This window comes from Gopherus flavomarginatus, unplaced genomic scaffold (genome assembly GCF_025201925.1).
Source record: "Gopherus flavomarginatus isolate rGopFla2 unplaced genomic scaffold, rGopFla2.mat.asm mat_scaffold_111_arrow_ctg1, whole genome shotgun sequence".
Classification (NCBI taxonomy): Eukaryota; Metazoa; Chordata; order Testudines; family Testudinidae; genus Gopherus; species Gopherus flavomarginatus.
In genome coordinates this window covers 157478-175428 of record NW_026114639.1, presented here as the reverse complement: position 1 = coordinate 175428, position 17951 = coordinate 157478, and the positions used below count along the sequence as shown (strand labels likewise).

The window sequence follows — 17951 nt, the reverse complement described above, 5'->3', positions numbered from 1 at the left end:
GCTGATAGTACATAGAGAGAGAGTGGAGGAAGTAAGTCAGAATGATAGAGCAAAGTGCACTAGCAAAGTGGGTTCCCTCTTTTATAGGGCACAAGGGCCGGAAATCCTTCCTCCTATGCCCAAATTTCATTCCTAACCCACAAAACATTAGGGTACATTTACTTCATACACTAGTATGTTTGTGCTTGTTGATGACATGTACATATGCACATAAGTTACCTTGTAGCGTACCTATTAAATCTGTGAGTACAACACTGAATAAAACCCTATGCCATTCTCCATTGTCGATTGGGCTAGGTAACGGTCTTGGACAGGCATGGGTACTTATCTATTTAAGTAACATGATAAAGGTCGATTTTCCTCTCTGAGTAAAAGGTCACAATATAGATATGCTAACTTTGCCTTAGCTTAACATACAGGATATGGCCTGTAGGTTCTCGTAAGTCATGTGTCTCAGTCCCCTAATCATTTTTATTGCCCTCTGCTGGACTCTCTCCAGTTTATACACATCCCTTCTCATGTGGGTCCCAACCCCAAAAGTACTCACATTTCACCCCATTGGCTCCAAAATGCCAGCTTTTAATATGTAAATAGGGTGCTGCCATGGTCAAGTCATTCCTGAGCTCTCCAGTGGAGCCTGCTGGTGGAGAACAAGGTGAAAATTAGCCAGGATGTCACTCAGTCAAATCCCTGTGCTCCCTGCAGGTGGTATCAGAAAGCTCCAAGACGGCTCACTTCCCTTTCTCTCATCAGCTTCAGGCCCCAGGTTTACAAATGCACAAACCATTTGGGATTCTCCCCTGGCCTCTGAGTGTGGGGCTGCTCTGAGGGGATGGACTTACACACTTGGGATATTAGTGCAAAGATACAATTTCAATTTCTCTTCGAGAAATTGGAGGGCAATTATTATTTGGTAAAATTCTTATTTAGTGAAAGGAAAGCTGCAGTGACAGCCTGGTTACTGGGGTGCAAAACACCTTCCTCCTGGGAGAAACAAGAAGTTAGAATTAGAAATTTACATTGTTTGTTCCAGTGTTGGTACAGGTTTAATTTTGCTTCTGTGTAGGTTTGTTTCAGGCTGTGACCATTTTGGTTTATTGGGTTGTTTTGGTTTTTTTAGTTGGACTGGAGCTTTTAATTGACATTTTCTGGATCGAATGGCTGTCTTGCAACACCAGTTTTGACATAGTTCTGCATATTTTACACAGATTTGACCGGTCTTCAAGGATTCAATTCCTTTATAGGAGGTTTTAGTGGTCATGCTTATTTATTTGATGTTATTTTATCATTCTGCTGTAGTACACTTTTTTGATAAAATGTTGAAATTATTAATTTAAAGCATTTGTTAGTTTTTATTTTTACAAATAAAGTTTTTCTTAATGTTTGGGTTTTAAATTAAGCCTTGGTTTTGGTTTCCATTTAGGTTTTGGTTACTGACAGGATATTTAAGAGAACTTTGGATTCAGTACTAAAATTTGGACAGATTTAGAATATTTAAAGTAAACCCTGTTTACTATTTTATTTCAATAAAGTTTGTATTGCTGTAAACCCTAGCCCGGGGGACAGGAGATGACCCTGGCCTTTAGCTGAGAGGAAGCAGAGTCATGACCTCCATGAAAGGTGGGGCCAGGTGATGGGGGGCACAGCCCCACAATTTTTTGTCTAGCCCATCTCAGTCCCCCACTAAAGGAGAAGAGTCTGATGCCACCCCTGCTGGTCACTCGGTGTCACTGCTACTCCAAGGGAAACATGCTCTGTGCCTTACCCAGATTGGTGGGAAACACACTCTGTGCCTTACCGTGACTGGTCCGTGGGTGTCACTGCTCGTAGAGTGCAGACACATGCTGTGCATTACACCACCTGACCAGTGGGTATCACTGCTGTATCAAGGGAAACATCTTCTGTGCATTACCCTGAATGACCACGAGGTGTCACTGCTGCTCCAAGGGAAACATGCTCTGTGTGTTACCCTGATTGGCCACTGGGTGTCACTGCTGCGCCAAGGGAGACATAAGAACGGCCAGACTGGTTCAGACGCAAAGTTCATCTAGCCCAGTATCCTCCTGTCTTCTGACAGTGGCCAGTGCCAGGTGCCCCAGAGGGAATGAACAGAGCAGGGAATTATCAAGTGATCCATCCCCTGTTGCCCATTCCCAGCTTCTGGCAAACAGAGGCTACAGGCAGCATCCCTGCCCACCCTGTCTAATAGCCCTTGATGGATCTATCCACCATAAACTTATCTAGTTCTTTTTTGAACCCTGTTATAGTCTTGGCCTTCACAACATGCTCTTGCAAGGAGTTCCACAGGTTAACTATGCAACTGCCCTGAGTTTATCCCCCCCCTCCCCTGGCCAGGTTGTATATGGAAAAGAGGATAAGGATGAGGAGAGCCATGATGTGTCTCTCAGTGGCTGATGCCTCAGTTTCCTCTAGGCAGCAGTGCTGCAGGCTCCTTTGGTCTGTGCCCATGCAACTGTGTCTGGGGAAGGGGAAGTAGAGGCTCATTCTTCCTAGCCCCACGCCCCACCCCCAGCAGCCGGGGAATCCAGGCCAAATTTAACCCTGGTACCTGGGCTGGGATTAGCCTGGGCTGGGGTAGGGCTGGGGAGGAATTGGAAGGGAGACAGACACACCTGGTGTGAGGGAAGATCCTCCCATTCCCTGCCAACCCCCTTCACTCCTTGCAGCATAGCACCCCCTAGCATTTCTTTCTCTGTCATGGGAGCTGTCTGCTGCTTGCTTCTCCCTTAGCATCGTCTCTCCCCATCCTGGGGCACTGGCATTGCTCATCCTGTGCAAACAGGCAAGCCCCGGTGTGCACCATGGCACTGCTCTGCAATTGTGGGAGCAGCTGTTGGATGGAGCCATATCAAAATATGGGATTCGCCAGGCTGGGGACCAGGACTCCTGGGTTCTCCCGTCAAATGTGGGAGAGGAGTGGAGATTAGGGGGTAGAGTGGGGGAGGGGCTGGGCTGGGATCCAGGGATACTGCTTTTTCTGGTTTTCTCCACCTCCTGCAGCTGCCTTGGTCCTTTCAGTGTGTTTCTTGCTCCAAAGTCATTTGCTGACTTGTGTAACTCACCCCAGTGGTGGCTGCATCTCAGTGTTGGGTGAGGCACCCTTGGCTGCATCACCTCCTAACTGCGTCTCTCTCCACCTTCGGGTGACCCTGCAGCACTCAGCAAACAGCCACAAGATCATGGGGCACTTTGAGCACTGGGCAGGCAGGGGCCAGGAGCCCAGCCCTCCCTTCAGTGAATGGGACCCAGCACCCCCTGCTTTTTACGGGGATTAAAAAGGGGCAAAGAGAGGCAAATCAGAGGAGGGGGTGGCCAGGGTCTGAGCAGGGGGTGGAAATTGACTGGTCAGGGAGTCAAGCAACTGGAGGCAGAGTTAGGAAAGGGACTGAAGGGCAAAGTTAGGGAGATGGGGAGGAGCCGGAGTTAAGCCCAGAGGGAGGCGCTGACAGAGGGTTAAACCCTGGCACAGGGAGGGGCCAAGGGGTAACAGTTATCCCGGTGGGCTGAGACTCCAGTGTTTGCAAACATGGGTAGGGGGAGCAGAGGGGCTTTTTTATTTCCCCTCTCACAGGCAGCACCTCTCAGCATGGGCTTCCCAGGGCTGGGCTCTTAAAGGCACAGGCATCCCACTGCCTAGACACTGCAGCTCCTCTCTGATGTAACCTACTGAGGTGCTGCAGTAGGAGACTCAATTCAGTGAAACTGGGCATTCCCTATACGCCCCCCAGTCAGGGGCTGTGCACCCCCTTCCCCGAATTTCCCCAACACCCCTCTCAGTGTTCAGGTAGTTACATGCAGCGCTGCCAATGTTGTCATTGGTTGCAAATTTGAATGGAAATTGAAACGTTAACACACTTTGAAAGCAGATACAACGTATGAAAACTACTTGTACCTGAGAAAGTAAAATAGGTTTGGAAAGTCTGGACAAAGCCGGATTTCCTCACCCAGCTGTTGTGTTTACTGGCAATGTGGGTGCATTGGCTTCGGCAGTGTTGGCCAACCTTAGAATTTCAAATGATGATTTGTAAGCGAGGTGTGAATGAGCTCTCCCCTGACAGCTAGTGATGACCAGGGTTGGGAGGAGGCTTTGGGACCAGACTGTATTTACATGAACTCACCTACTCTGCCGAGGTATCCAGCGGACAGAGCTGGGCTGCCTCTGCTCTAGGTGCCCGGAGGAGGGAAGGTGTGTGGGGCTCCAGCCTGGGACTCTTCCTCCCTCCTGTCAGGACCTGACTATTAATTGCTATCCTGGCACTCTTTTCTTCAAGTGACATGTGAGCCAGAGGAAAAGTGTGGTAGGAAGCACAAGGGCCAAGCTTGTGGACATCAGGTGCAGCAGCAAGAATCCCAACTATCAGGGTAGCAAGTTCTAGAGCCGTAACCCATTGTAGCCATCCCAGCCAAAGACCTGGCTCTAGGAGGTGTGAGTCACCCAGCAGGAGGGGAAAGATTCACTCTTACACAGCTGGAGACAAGGAAGTTGAGATCTGGGGCTTTACCACAAACATGGGTGGCAAGTTTGTAGAAATTTTGTTGGAGCCCAGAACCCGCCCCCCAACTCTGCCCCCCAAAATCCACCCCCACCTGCCTAAGGCTCTGGGAAGTGGTTTAGGGGGGAGGTCTGGGGTGCTGATCCTGGACTGGGGATTAGGGTGCAGGCTTTGGGATGGAATTTGGGTGCTGGGTGCAGGCTCTGGAAGGGGGTGGGGTTGTAGGAAGGAGTGAGAGGTGCACCCTCTGGGAGGGAGTTTGGGGATAGGAGGGAGTGCAGGGCTGAGAGCTGTGGGGTTCATGATGCAGGAGGGGGCTCAAGACTGGGGCAGAGTGATGGGGGCTTTGGAGAGGCTCAGGGCAGCCTGCCTTGCCATTAGTAGCTGGGAGGCACTAGGACCCTGGGGCAGCAGACAGCACTTCTGCCTAATATCCCTCTACTCCAGCAGCAGGAGCAGGCAGGAGACAGGCCCATGCTGCTTTTTGTCAGGCAGGGACGCAGCGCGAGGGGTAACAGGCAGGGGCCAGGGCCAAGGGAAGAGACCCAGCTCCAAATATTGCTGGAGCAGGGCCCCCAGCCCTGAATATTCCTGGAGCCCGAGCACCACAAATGTTTATAACCTGCCGCCTATGACCACAAGCCAACACAAGGTCCCACTGAGATTTGAACTCAGATTACAGGATTCAGAGTCCTGAGTGCTGCCCCTTACACCATGGGACCAGCTTGTGCTGCCTTCTCTGCACATCGGTGACCCTCATGGGGCTGCTTGTGTAAGGGGGCTCTTGGCCCTTTACTAAAACTTAGTGTGTGTGTGTGTGCGGGGGGGTTGGTTGGCTAGTTCCCAGCACCAATAGAAGGGGGAAGGATCAATGGGAAATCAGGACCCTGAGACTGACAGTCCCCAGGGACAATAGGGAGAGGCCAAAGCTCCAAGTTAGCCGGACTGACAGGCCAGGCAGTGTAATGAGAGAGTCACCAGGCCAGGGGGTTCCATCCTCCCTATGAGCTGGAACTGCCTGGGCGAGAGTGGGGCAGAGCTAAGGAGAGAGCAGGAGCCTGAGAAGAGCTGGGGAGCAGAGTTGTGCAGGTGTAGTGCCAGAAACTGCTGCATGTAGGAATTTGCAACCTGTAGCAGTTACTGATATCTGAGGTTGTTCTTATTTGCTGACTTGTCCTAATTGGCTAAAACTTGACAGTGGTTTCTCTAGCAAAGGCCAGTTCCTGGCCCCTTGCTCCAGACATCCTCCTTCATATCAGGCTAGGGTGACCAGATGTCAAAGATGAAATATCGGGATGCGGGGATCAGAGCAAAAAAAAAAAAAAAAAGCTGGAGGGGCCCCACAGCCAAGCGGCAGTGGCACAGCCCCATCTTCAACCAATTCTAGGCGCCAACCCCCGCTGCACCCCCAGCTCCCCCATCCCCTCCGTCCTGGTCCCAGCCTGGGCTCCAAGCTCTGCAGCTGAGCCATGATCCGGGCCCCGGGCAAGGGGTGAACCAGGCAGCTCCCGGCAGGAGCGTGTCCACCCCACGTGTGTCTCCGCCCCCTGTCCACCTGGGCCCTGCCTGCTTCATGCTGCCCCCAGCCCCACTGCGCTGCCCGCAGGCTGCAGGGCTGGAGCAGCTTCCGCGCTGTGCTCCCAGCCATGGCCATGGCCTGTGTGCAAACCTGGGAGGGAGGAAGAATGCTGCGTGCTTGGGGAAGAGGCCGGGGCAGGGCGAGGGTTTGGGGAGGGATCCAATGGGGGAATGAGGGGGCGGAGTTTGGGTGGGGCAAGTATCCCTCCAGACTATGCCTGTGTGCCAGAGAAGAGGACAAAGTTATTTTTTTGTCCAGGGTCCCGACCAAACATCGGTCGGGACGCAGGACAAACAAGCAAATATCAGGACAGTCCCGATAAAATCGGGACGTCTGGTCACCCTACATCAGGCTTCAAGTTGAGAATCATTTCCCATTCCCGCTCTGTGGGAGGGGAGACTTTTAAACACTCTCTCTGTGCGACTGCACATGGCTAAGAAAAGAGAACAAACCCAAATCCCCCCCGTGCTTTGGGAGCCAGGTTTGTGGTGGGAATTCTGTAGTTCAGATGACTTCACACCTGGTCATTGTGATTCTTTACCAGTTTCTCTGGCATTAGGGCAGTTTGTCACTCTCAGCTGTGATGGCTGAGTGGTTAATATGTGGGAGTTAAAATCTAGTAGAGTTTCCCTGTGTGGGTTTGAATCTTGCTCACAGTGAGGCCTGTGTTTTAGCCAGTCTCTCACCTGAGCAACACCTCTGGGCAACCCCCTGAGACACTCTCAATTCTCTCCCCACCCCAAGTAAATCCTGTTCTTCTCCTTTCATAGAGATCCCCGGGGGCACCACCTCACACTGTGTCCATGAGGGGTCAGGCAAACTCTCTGCACCTGAAGCCTCTGCCACTCACCTGGTGCCCCATAGATCAGCCATATCCCTGGTTCTGCTCCTCTCTCTAGAGTGCGAAAGAAGCCAAGTCAGCGACTCCATGGGAGCTGCGGGGCTGCAGAACCAACAGATAAAAAATAGGTGCTCAGCACCCACTGACAGCCAGCTCCCCCCACCCACCCACACACTACAGGCCTTGTTGACAAGCTCCTCCTCTTCCCTTTCAGTGCCTCCCACTTGCCAGTGATCAGCTGTTCAGTTGGGTGCAGGAGGCACTGGGTGGGGAGGGGAAGGAGCAGAGACGGGAAGAGGTGGGGGTGGGAGAGGAATGGGGCAGGAAGGTGCAGGAAGGGAAGAGATGAGATGGGATGGGGTGGGGACTTGGGGGAAGGGGTGGAGTGGGGTCTGGGCCTGAGGAGGAAAGGGGGGGATTTGTCCCAGACCCCTCTAAGGCCGGCTCTGAAGGGAAGCACTGACTATTACAGTGACAATAAAACTGACCAGCGTTGCGGGGGAGGCTGAGGGAGATCCGCACTCATCAGGTCCCTTCTCTCCCTCACGGTGAGCCAGACACTGCTCTCTCCTGGCTCTCACTCTAGCAGCAGGACGCCAAGGAAACATTTCCCCACAGGAAGTGCATTGAGTGCCCCTGTGGTGCTGGGGGGTCTGGCACTTCTGCTGGCTCTGGAGCTGGCAGAGGGTTGATGTCTGCACAGACTCTCAGCTGCCAGGCCGGAGGGGGCACTTGGGACCTTACCAGACTGGCTCAGTGAAGACGGGGGGTTGACGGACCAATACAGACACTCTCCAGAGCACGGAGCAGCATCCGCCCATGCAGCCAGGCAATGAGCATTTCCCACAGCCTGGAGCCGAGGGGGAGTTTGCAGCTGCTGTTCCAGCTCCTGGGGGACAGGCCCTGTCAGCCAACAGACACTTCTTACTCACCAGAGCTAACGGTGCGGGGTTCCTCCGGTGGGGGTGTGGAGCAGCCTTTTGTTTTCCTGTCCTTTTTGTGTGCGACTGCTGACAAAAACATCCCAGATAGAGAAGAAACAGGCCAAAATGTTTTCATGCAATTGCCAAAGTAGCTCAATTGGGAGAGTGTTAGACTGAAGATCTAAAGGTCCCTGGTTCAATCCCAGGCTTTGGCAGGCCCTGTCATCCCTCTTTGTGCAGGGGTGGCTTGTTTTCTGGGAGCACAGCAGTGCCTGCACCCAAGGTGAGTTCCTGAGCTTGGGCTCTGCAGTAGGAAAACATAGAACAGGCTTCTGCCCCTAGCTGGCCCACCTGACCTTTAATAATGAGAACTGTCTTTCCCAACATGGTAGGAAGAAAGCGAGGCAGGGTAGTCCTCAGGAATGGTGCCAGGGGGCTGCTGGGCAGTGACAGGCAGAGATTGGGGATGGAAGCTCCTCTGTGCAGCTCAGCAAGGGCAGTACCAGGGAAGGGGCATCTGTAAAAGTGACCCAGCACACCTCTCCTCCTCTGGGCATCTAGAGCAGAGGCAGCTGGTGCTTACAGCTCCAAGGGAAGGCTTAAAAGCCACAGAGCAACGGAAGTCAGGGCTAGAGGAGGGCAGGACCATGCCTATGTGTAGCCTTCAGACAGGCACAAGAACACCCAGCCAGGCTGCTCCCTGCCATGCCAAACACCCACTGAAGGTCACCAGCATGCAGAGCAGCTGCTGATGCTCTGTGGATAACATTACAAGTGGGTAGGAAAGCAGGGCCAGCCCCCATGGTGGGGCCTCTGACTGCTCCCAATCAGGGTGCTCACTTTTGCAGTGGGGCAGGAGATTTTACCCCAAGAGGCTTTTCCTGAAGTGGCAACAAGTAGGGAAACACCCAGGCTCTGAAGACGCTATGTAGCAAGCATCCTCCAGCACAGGGACAGGTGCACACGCTAGCCCGGGCATCCGCCCATTTTCTTTGGCAAACCAGGAAGGGCAAAGGCTAGACTGGAAGCACCTGGGGCTCATGCCCCAGCCTTTGTGATACCCAACCCTCAACTCCTTCCCAGAGCTCCAGCTGAAGCCAGAGCATTGGCCTGAGCGGCCAAGAAGAGGTTCCAGCCCTGAAGGGAGCAGAACTTTCAACACAATGGTAGAACTGCAGAAACACAACCACCAAGGGACTGGAACCCTCCGTCTTCTGATCCACACTCAGACACCTTATCCATTAGGCCACATGGTAACACCAGAAGAAACCCCTCCAAGCCCTTCTTTGGAAAAGTCGGACATTGCGTTTCTCAGGTCATCTACTGAGGGGGGCCAAGACTCTCTGGGCACAAGAAGTCGAGTTCCCAGCAACACATGAGAATTCTATGGAGCCAGGTGCAGGGCTTTGGCAGGGAGGCTCAGGCATGGGGGGATTGGGGTGCAGCGGATGGACCAGCTGTCTAGGTGTGGAGATTTAGTCACACTGAGGCACAGGAGGAAGGAGGAGGAGGAATCCTGCTGACAGACAGTGGATGTGCAGAAAAAGAGGAGAGGTTCCTGGGACTTTTTTTGCCTCTCTTTTGCCTACCTGCTAGCTCTTGTGGTGAATGGTGAAAATGGTCTCAACTAACTCAGTTGGTAGAACATCAGGCTCTTAATCTGAAGATCCAGCGTTTAACCCCTGTCTAGGCACTCAGCTTTTAAGTGGCCTTGTGTGCCAGGAGCCAAATGATTCCTGGTGCTGTCCATCAGCCACATGCAGATTCCCAGAATCCATGGCCATTTCCTGGAAAGGTTCCTTTCCTCAGGAATCAGGAGAGAGGCCACATCCACAGGAGCAGGCTTAGAACAAGCAGTCTCTGGCTGGCAGGAAGAGCTATGGGGCCAGGTGCTAAGAAAGCTCAGAGGGAGACCAGCAGAGATGAGGGGAAGAGAGACAGAGAAGCAATGAGGACAGAGGGCAAGTGTACAGGGGGTTCAGGTCCAGCTATTGTGGGGAACTTCCCTGGTTTATACATGACCCTGGTGTAATTGGCCAGAGAAAGGATCTGAGTCCCCACCCCCTTACCCAGAGACCTGTCTGACCCCAAGGACGCTCTTTCTACTCTCACGTGTGGCAGAGTCCTCGTAACCCCAACAAGGCTGGGCCCAGGAATCCTGGGGGGCTTGACCCCCAGTCTTGTCGTGCTCACTTGAAAAGGGCTACAGTGTCCCCACTCTGGGGTACTCTCTCCACTCTGGGCACTTCCCTGACCCACTCATCATTGCATTGCATTGCTTCAAGCAAATACAATTTACTACACAGCAATTAATGTAAAACATAAGGAAAGATTAAAGGAAAACACATCACCCTGTTCTGTGGTGCAGGAAGAGCACAACCAGCATCTCCGGAGTGTCAGGGCAGGTCACAGTCTCTCCCTCACCTGTCCCAGGCCTCCTTCCCAGGTCCTGGCTGTGTGCAGGGACACCACAGGCTGGACATTTGCTATGGCAGTGGCCACATGCTCTAGGTGACAGGACCCTTGTTCCCAGCGTCAGCCCCCATGTAGGCAATATGATCCCCCACCCCCGAAGGTCTGGCCTGCAAGGCCTCTCGATTGGTGGCATCTCCTTGTGCTGGGCCTTCTGCCCAGGGTCCCTCTCATTCTCCCAAGCTGCTCACTGCACCCACCTCCAGCCCCAGTGCTGCTGCGGCTCTGCCTCCATCTCCCTGGGCTGTTCCCCGGCCTCTCTGGCTCTGCTTGCTGCAGCTCTTCTCCCAGCACAGATCTGCTCCCTGGGCAGCTTCTGTGGCTCATGCTGCTCCGGCTCAATTCCTAGCATGGGTCTGCTCTGGTTCTCCCTGGCTGGCACAGCTCTTCTCCCTGCCTCTTCTCGGGCTCCTGCTTTCTCCTTAGCTGGGTCCCACTCTGGCCCAGGTAGTTCCAGCTCACACAGATGATGAGATCCCCTGCACTGGTGACTCCCTCATTACACTGCCTGGCCTGTCAGTCGGGCTAACTTTGGAGCTTTGGCCTCTCCCCATTGCTCCTGGGGACTGTCAGTCTTAGGGTCTTGATTTCCTATTGATCCTTCCCTCTTCTATTGGTACTGGGAACTAGCCAACCAAAAACCCACTGAGCTTTAGTAAGGGGCCAACAGTCCCTTACACAAGCCAGCTCCGTGAGGGTTACTGATGGGCAGAGAAGGCAGCACAAGCTGGTGCCATGGTGTAATGGGCAGCACTCAGGACTCTGAATCCTGCTATCTGAATTCAAATCTCAGTGGGACCTTGTGGCAAACCTCTGAAGCTCACAGTGCTCAACTTCCCTGTTTCCAGCCGAGTAAGAGCAAATCTTTCTCCTCCTGCTGGGTGATTTGCCCTCTAGAGCCCAGTTGTGAAGGCCACAATGGGTTGGGGCTCTAGAACTTACTACCCTGGTTGCTGATGCCTGCAGTCCTGTGGTTTGACCAGCTGCTTGGGATTTTCGCAACTTGTCCTGATGCCCACAAGTTTAACCATTTTGCTTGCAGCCACATGTTGCCTCTTGTCCACATGGCGCTTGAAGGAAGGAGTGCCAGGGGCAGGCTTGATAGTCAGGGCTAGGCAGGACGGTGGAAGAGTCTCAGGCTGGAGCCCAACACACCTTTCCTGCTCTGGACACCTAAAGTAGAGGCGGCTGGTGCTGACAGCTCCAAGGGAAGGCTTAAAAGCTAGAGAGCAACTGAGGGAGGGGCAAGAGGAGGGGAGGACCATGCTTATGTGTGGCCAGCAGACAGCCACAAAGACACCCAGTCAGCCTGCTTCCTGCTCCCTGGCTGCCAAACCCCCACTGAAGACATGCTTAATACACTCTGTGATCAGGAGGAAAATCTGTCAAAATGTGTGTGTGAGGAGAACGTGCTTGGCTTGGAAGGGAGTGAGAAAAAAGAGCGAGTGAAAAAAATAACCAGGGAGAGAGCGAGAGCGAAAAGAACATGGAAGGCAGAGAAAGAAATAAAGGGAGAGAAAAAAATGGAAAAAGAAGGAAATAAAGGAAGAGCATGAAAGGTAGAGGGGGAAAAAGAAAGCAAGAACATGCAAGCTAGAGAAGGAAAGGAATGAAAAAGAACGAATGAACCACAAGTGCTAGTTGAAGCTGGAATGGGACAGTCAGAGAAAGGACAGACTGACCCGTTAAGCAAGGTTGCACACCAGATTCTCCATGTTGGGGGCACAGGCCCCCTATTTCCATCTTGGGCCTGCTTGGGGGGACAATGCATAGGTGCCTATTGGCACCCCCATGCTCCGTGGAGGGGGGCAAGGCCCCCCCATACCCTCAGGGCCGCTGAAAGCGGGTTCAGGCCCAGTGAAAAATTTTTTCAGGCCCCCTAGCAAGGTGGACCAGCTAAACAGGGCAATGAAGCCAGGGAAACTAGGCCTTGGGCCTTCTTCTGGACCACCAGGCCCTGGTAATTTGCACCGGTTTTCCCCTGCATGGCAATGGTGGTGCACTCATGCACTGGCATGTCTTTTAGTATTGTGACTGTTGGTGTCACTAAGCATAACCCTACGTAACTCGGGAGGGTGGAAGGCCACAAGAATATGGAGCCTTCCTGGTTTTAGGCCTCAGCAGACAAGAGTCCCTCCATGTTTGAACTTTAATCGACCTAAAAGGCCAGGTGTAACAGCCGTTATCAGTTGCAACAGTTCTAACTGGTCTAAAGCAGAAATAATGAGGCCTGTGCACCTTTAGCAGAAGGACAAGGTAACTTGCAGAAGGAAAACTTACTAACGAGCTGCCACGGCCAAGATTACTTAATGCACCTGCGCTTACGTAATTGCTACAGGGTGAGGAAGGAGAAGGAGGGAGGGGGAAGACAAAGAAGTGTGTGTGAGAAAAGAATGCTGCAGCCGGACAGAAGAGGGAGGGGAAAAGGGGGATTGCTAGTCAGTGAGAAAAGTTCTCATGGATATAAAGGAACAGACTGCTTGTTTTAGGTGTGCTTGATCTGAGTCAATCTCCCTGCACCGCTTTGAGATCTCAAATAAACTTGGTTTGCTTCTCCACCCTGGTGTGTTTATTGGCGCGGCACACCAGGCGACGGAGCTCACCACTGTTGCTTGGCCTCAGGCAGTTATCTGCCGGCAACATGACTGTTTATCTGTACAACAGCAGCACCTACAGAGAGCGGGGCAGACTCAACCCCCTGTTCAGCCAGGAGCTGCCCAGACACAGCGAGAGATAGGGCATGCCCCAGAGAGTTTAAAGGCTCCATACCCAAAAAGTGGGAGGAGAAACAGAGGTCCAGGGTCACACAGCAGCACTGAGAGTAGAACCCAGGAGTCCTGGCTCCTCTTGCTCTAACCACTAGACCCCAGGCTGCTCCCAGAGATGGGGCTAGAACCCAGGAGTCCTGGCTCCCCAAGAGCGGGGGGAGTGGTGTCTAGTGGTTAGAGGAAGGGAGGCTGGGAGCCAGGACTCCTGGGTTCCATTTCCAGTGCTGGGATCAGGCACCAGTGCTCCAAGCATGACCTTGGGGCAGCACTTTCCAAGGGATAGCACTCCAGCCCCTGTCCCTCCTTTTTTTGGAGACGGGGGGGCATGCAAAAAGCCAGGAGCCAGCCCTGAACCAAGATGTTCCCTGTCAGCTGAGGCTTTCAGGCTGAGCTGGAACTGACCCTGCAATTCTGGCTTCAGTAGCAAGATGGCGCTCACGGCAGCCTGAGGTGCTCAGGCTGGACTGCAGTTCAGGCTGCCCTGCCGCTGGGGAGCCGGAGCGTCATCCCCCTAGGGCGGCTCTAGGCACCAACAAAGCAAGCACCTGCTTGGGGCAGCCCATTTGCAAGGGCGGCATGGGAGCTGAGAACCAACAGGGGGCTCTGGGAGCTGTAGTTTCTTCGTTAGCTCCTTGCCTATAGAGCCAGCCCTGGAGCAGGGAAAGAACTACATTTCCCAGCATTCCCTTGGCCACTACCAACTGGAAAAGAAGGAGGGGGGCCTCATGCGGCAGCGTGCTGTGAGTGGAGAGTTGCACTGTGAATGGCAGGAAGACCATATTTTAACATTCAAAAAACAGGACACCCCAGGGGGAGGGATGTCCCACCCTGCCACCATCCACTCCCTCCGACTGCCCCCCCACAGAAACCCCAACCCATCCAATCCCCCTGCTCCCTGTCCCCTGATCACCCCCTCCTGGGAGCCTTGCCTCAACTGCCCCCCAGGACCCCACCCCCTATCTAAGCACCACTGGTCCTTGTCCCCTGATTGCCCCCTCCCAGGACCCCTGCCCCTAACTGCCCCTTGGAACCCCACCCCCTATCTAAGCCTCCCTTCTCCTTGTCCTCAACAGCCCCCTCCTGAGACCCCCCTAACTTCCCCCCCAGGACCCCACCCCCTACCTGTCCCCTGACAAACCTCTGGGACTCCCATGCCTATCCAACCGCTGCCTGTCCCCTGACTGCCCCACCAAAGCTCTGACCCATCTAACCCCCCTTTCTCCCTGCCCCTGACTGCCCCCCGGCACCTCCGCCCCATCCAACACCCCCTGCTCCTTGACTGCCCCCCTGGAACCCCATACCGCTTCTCCAACACCCCAGCCCCCTTACTGTGCCACTCAGACCAGCTTGTCTGGCTCCATGCAGCTCCAGACACGCTGCTGCATACATGCTGCCGTTCTCCCCCGCAGAGCCCACAGACCCCGCCCCGACACACACACACACACCCAGCACCTGCCTTCCAGATTTGAACACCTCAAAAATCAGAAGTGCTCAAGATCAGTTTGGGCAGCTGGTACTTCATTTCTCCCAAATCAAATATACTGATCCACTGTAACTTGCTGTAGAAAAAGTAGGATAAAATTGAGCAAGAAATGCTTCCCAGTGGTTATTAGGACTGGAATTGCTATTTTCAACAGCCATTGCCTTTTTTTGTTTGTTTGTTTGTTTAAAAGGAAGACAGTGATATTGCATTGGGAAATTCCCCATAGAAACAAAGAGTGGAACAAAAGAATAATAATAAAGGCACCTCAACTTTTCCTCATTTATGGAGGACAGTCTTATAATATGCATCCAGATATCTTCCAATCACACAAGCTGAAAATTTTTCCACTTTCCTGCACTTCTATAACCATGTGGGAACCAAGCCTGTCTGGGTTTTTGCACATCCAAAATTCCTGCTGAATGACCTGCCCTGGGAGCGAATTACCAGTGACCCAGGGCTGCTGCGGAAGGAGGATGCAGGTGGAGATGGGGGAGAGCCTAGGGCTGGGGCTGCAGGAAGTTGAGGGGGCACTGCTGGGGAGGAGCCCAAGGCTGGGGCAGCAGCGATGTGGGGGGAGGGCACTGGTGGAGGGGAAAGGGGGAAGCCCAGCGCTGGGGCAGCAGGGGTGTGTGTGTGGGGGAAAGCCCAGGCCTGGGGCAGCAGGCGGGTGCGGGGGGGACGGGACCCTAGGGCTGGGACGGGGGGCAGACATTTTTTTTGCTTGAGGAGGCAAAAAACCTAGAGCCGGCCCTGACCCCTTGATTAGGGGGCTGGAAGACGTGACTTATGAGGAGAGGCTGAGGGAACTGGGATTGTTTAGTCCGCAGAAGAGAAAAATGAGGAGGGATTTGATCGCTGCTTTCAACTACCTGAAAGGGGGTTCCAAAGAGGATAGATCTAGACTGTTCTCAGTGGTAACAGATGACAGAAGAAGGAGCAATGGTCCCAAGTTCGGTGGGGAAGTTTAGGTTGGATATTAGGGAAACTCTTTTTCACCAAGGAGGGTGGTGAAGCATTGGAATGGGTTCCCTAGGGAGGTGCTGGAATCTCCTTCTTTAGAGGTTTTTAAGGTCAGGCTTGACAAAGCCCTGGCTGGGATGATTTAGTTGGGGATTGGGTTGGACTAGATGACCTCCTGAGCTACTTTGCAGCAGAGGCAGACCAAGCAGCAAGTATAATGCGGGGTCGCACCCCGGCCAGCAGATAGAATCTCATGTCCGAGATCCTGGCTCCTGTTCCTTTGCAAAGTGTGTGCTTTTGCTCCGGATTTGAGCTGTGGGCCAAGTGCCTCTGGCTTCTCGTCCAGGCTCCATCCTCCATGCGCCTGGCCATCAGCGGGACTGTCTCAGGAGAGCAGCTTCCCGACCCCTGCTGCATCCCAATCTCCGCCCCAGCTGGGGAAGGAGCAGAGGCAGCCCGGAGAAAAGACTCCTTTGAGTGCTGGAGACGGCCGGAGCATCTTATTTGCATACCCACAGTGCATTGCCCACAGCGAAGTGAGTCCCTGGTCAAGGGGCTGGTTTTGCTCCCTGTGTCCCTGGTTCCCATGATCCAACTCAGGCTGTGAATTGGTTCAATTCCATTTCCTCTAAAAGCTAGCAGTTTAGCGGGCTGTGACAGTAGTCACCCTGACTTGTAGCATACGCGGTTGCCCTGGCAGAAACTCTTCCTTTTTCTTTTTTCTTTCCAGTTTGTATAAATCTTGTGCCTTTTAGTAAAGATTTCTGTAGAAAGGAGCATTTATGAGTTTGTACTCAATTTTTTTGAGGCTTTGTTTTGGCAAGGCTGTTCCCTGTTGTGAAAAAAACAGAAGGGTACTACTTCAACTGGTGTCAATAGCTCAAGCTTTTCTATTAGTGTATGAAAACAACTGAGGGCTCTGAAAATGACTGTGTGGGATTTTTGCCTTTTTTTTTTTTTTTTTTTGAGCTTATTGTGTTAGTGAGATGGCTTCCTAGCTAACAGGGGACTGTTTTGTGATGTGTATTCTCCTGGCTCTTTGGTTTCATAAGTTTTTGGTTATCACAGCTGAAGAGCAGCAAAGAATTGCGTTGTTGTTTGTGTTAATGTTTGGTCTGTCCTAAGAGTGTATGGTTTGGAGTCATTTGTAACTCTTGGGTTAGTTATTGTCAACAGCTTATTTTTGGGTCCCTAAGTTGAAAGGCTGCTCTTGCAGATTTCAGTTTGTCATTGTTGGAAGGTCAGTTAAAGAGCTGCTTTCTTAATCTAGTCCATGAGGGTTCTTACGCTGCCCTCCTTAATATACCTTCCAGAAGGTGATTGCATGGTTTCCCTCGTCTCCCCACAGAAGAGAAATTGTCCATCCCTTTCCTGTTGGGAAAACACCAGTGTTTTCAAAGGTTTTGCCCAGATGAGGGATAGTTCATAGGAGCAGAAGAGGAGGAAGGTTGTGGCCCGTTGAGTCAGATACCTAGCGTTTAAGGCCAAAAGGAACCAGCCGATCACCTCAGAGGGACTAAGGGGCACCAATGCCCCAAATAGCTAGGAACTGCTTTGATGCAATTGACTGTATGTTTGAGATAGTTCGGTGGGAAGGAGCAGAAAAGAGCATCGGGGCTGCGGAATAGCGCTTGCATAGGCTTTCTTTGCCCTGGTTTGCTGTAAGAGTTAAGAGTGAGAGATTGGTAGTCACAGGTCAGTGGGTGAGTTTATGGAAATTAGGAGTCTAGAGGGGAAATCAGCGAGAGGAAGGCATCTGCAAGACTTGTCTGTCTTTGAACAGAATTGTGTGTTAAGGGTTCTTGCTTTGAATTCTTCCACTGGAGTCATTTCGGGGAACTGAGTCAGTCTCCCGTAGAGTTCCCTAGTTATGGTGTTTGTTGCGTGTCTGGGAGCTCGTCCTGGTGAGGTAGAAATGGGTGGGCGCAGAGTGTGTGTGCGTGGCAGACAGTTGGTGTTGTTTTTTGGCTCCCTGCAGCCAAGATCAAAGCATAGTGTCTGTTCTTCTCAGTACAATCTGTGATATGTCTTTGATGTGTGGGCTGTATATTAGCTTGATTTTGAAAGGAGAAGTTTAGTTAAAACAGGAGCTTGCTTTGTCTACCCCATGCATGGATCTGGTATTGCAGTGCCCCTAGGAACAGTGTATCTCTTTTAGGGGAGAACCCTCTGGTTAGAAAAACAGAAAAGAGTTAAACTGCGATGATCTTTCTTTCAAGCAGATTTTTTTGAAATAGCAGAAAAATCTGGTGTCTTTAGTGTTTTTGTTTCTTTATGATAAACACAATACACTTACGCTTTCTTGGAAGTGTTTTGTGAGTCTGCAGATGTGAGAGGTTCTTCTTTGTCTTGCTAGAGAATTATTTAAGAGGCTGGACTCCTTCTTTCTGCTGTGAGCCTTTTCAACAGTA

At 52.4% G+C, this 17951-nt stretch overlaps 1 long non-coding RNA gene and 4 other non-coding genes across 5 annotated transcripts in view; 4 read left to right on the top strand and 1 right to left on the bottom strand.

Annotated features, from left to right (window-relative positions):
- LOC127041949 (uncharacterized) overlaps window positions 1–1338 on the top strand; it is a 111831-nt gene extending 110493 nt beyond the window's left edge. The window contains exon 2 of the long non-coding RNA XR_007771789.1: window positions 1248–1338. This is a non-coding gene — a long non-coding RNA (uncharacterized LOC127041949). The remainder of the gene's footprint in view (window positions 1–1247) is intronic.
- A 3826-nt stretch (window positions 1339–5164) lies between these two features.
- On the bottom strand, window positions 5165–5236 carry TRNAQ-CUG (transfer RNA glutamine (anticodon CUG)). The gene has a single exon. It is a non-coding gene; the product is annotated as a tRNA-Gln (tRNA).
- A 2763-nt stretch (window positions 5237–7999) lies between these two features.
- TRNAF-GAA (transfer RNA phenylalanine (anticodon GAA)) lies at window positions 8000–8072 on the top strand. The gene has a single exon. It is a non-coding gene; the product is annotated as a tRNA-Phe (tRNA).
- Window positions 8073–16252: 8180 nt separating this feature from the next.
- Window positions 16253–16367, top strand: LOC127041953 (U5 spliceosomal RNA). The gene has a single exon (XR_007771793.1). It is a non-coding gene; the product is annotated as a U5 spliceosomal RNA (small nuclear RNA).
- Window positions 16368–17496: 1129 nt separating this feature from the next.
- On the top strand, window positions 17497–17694 carry LOC127041951 (U2 spliceosomal RNA). The gene has a single exon (XR_007771791.1). It is a non-coding gene; the product is annotated as a U2 spliceosomal RNA (small nuclear RNA).
- Window positions 17695–17951: the final 257 nt, after the last annotated feature.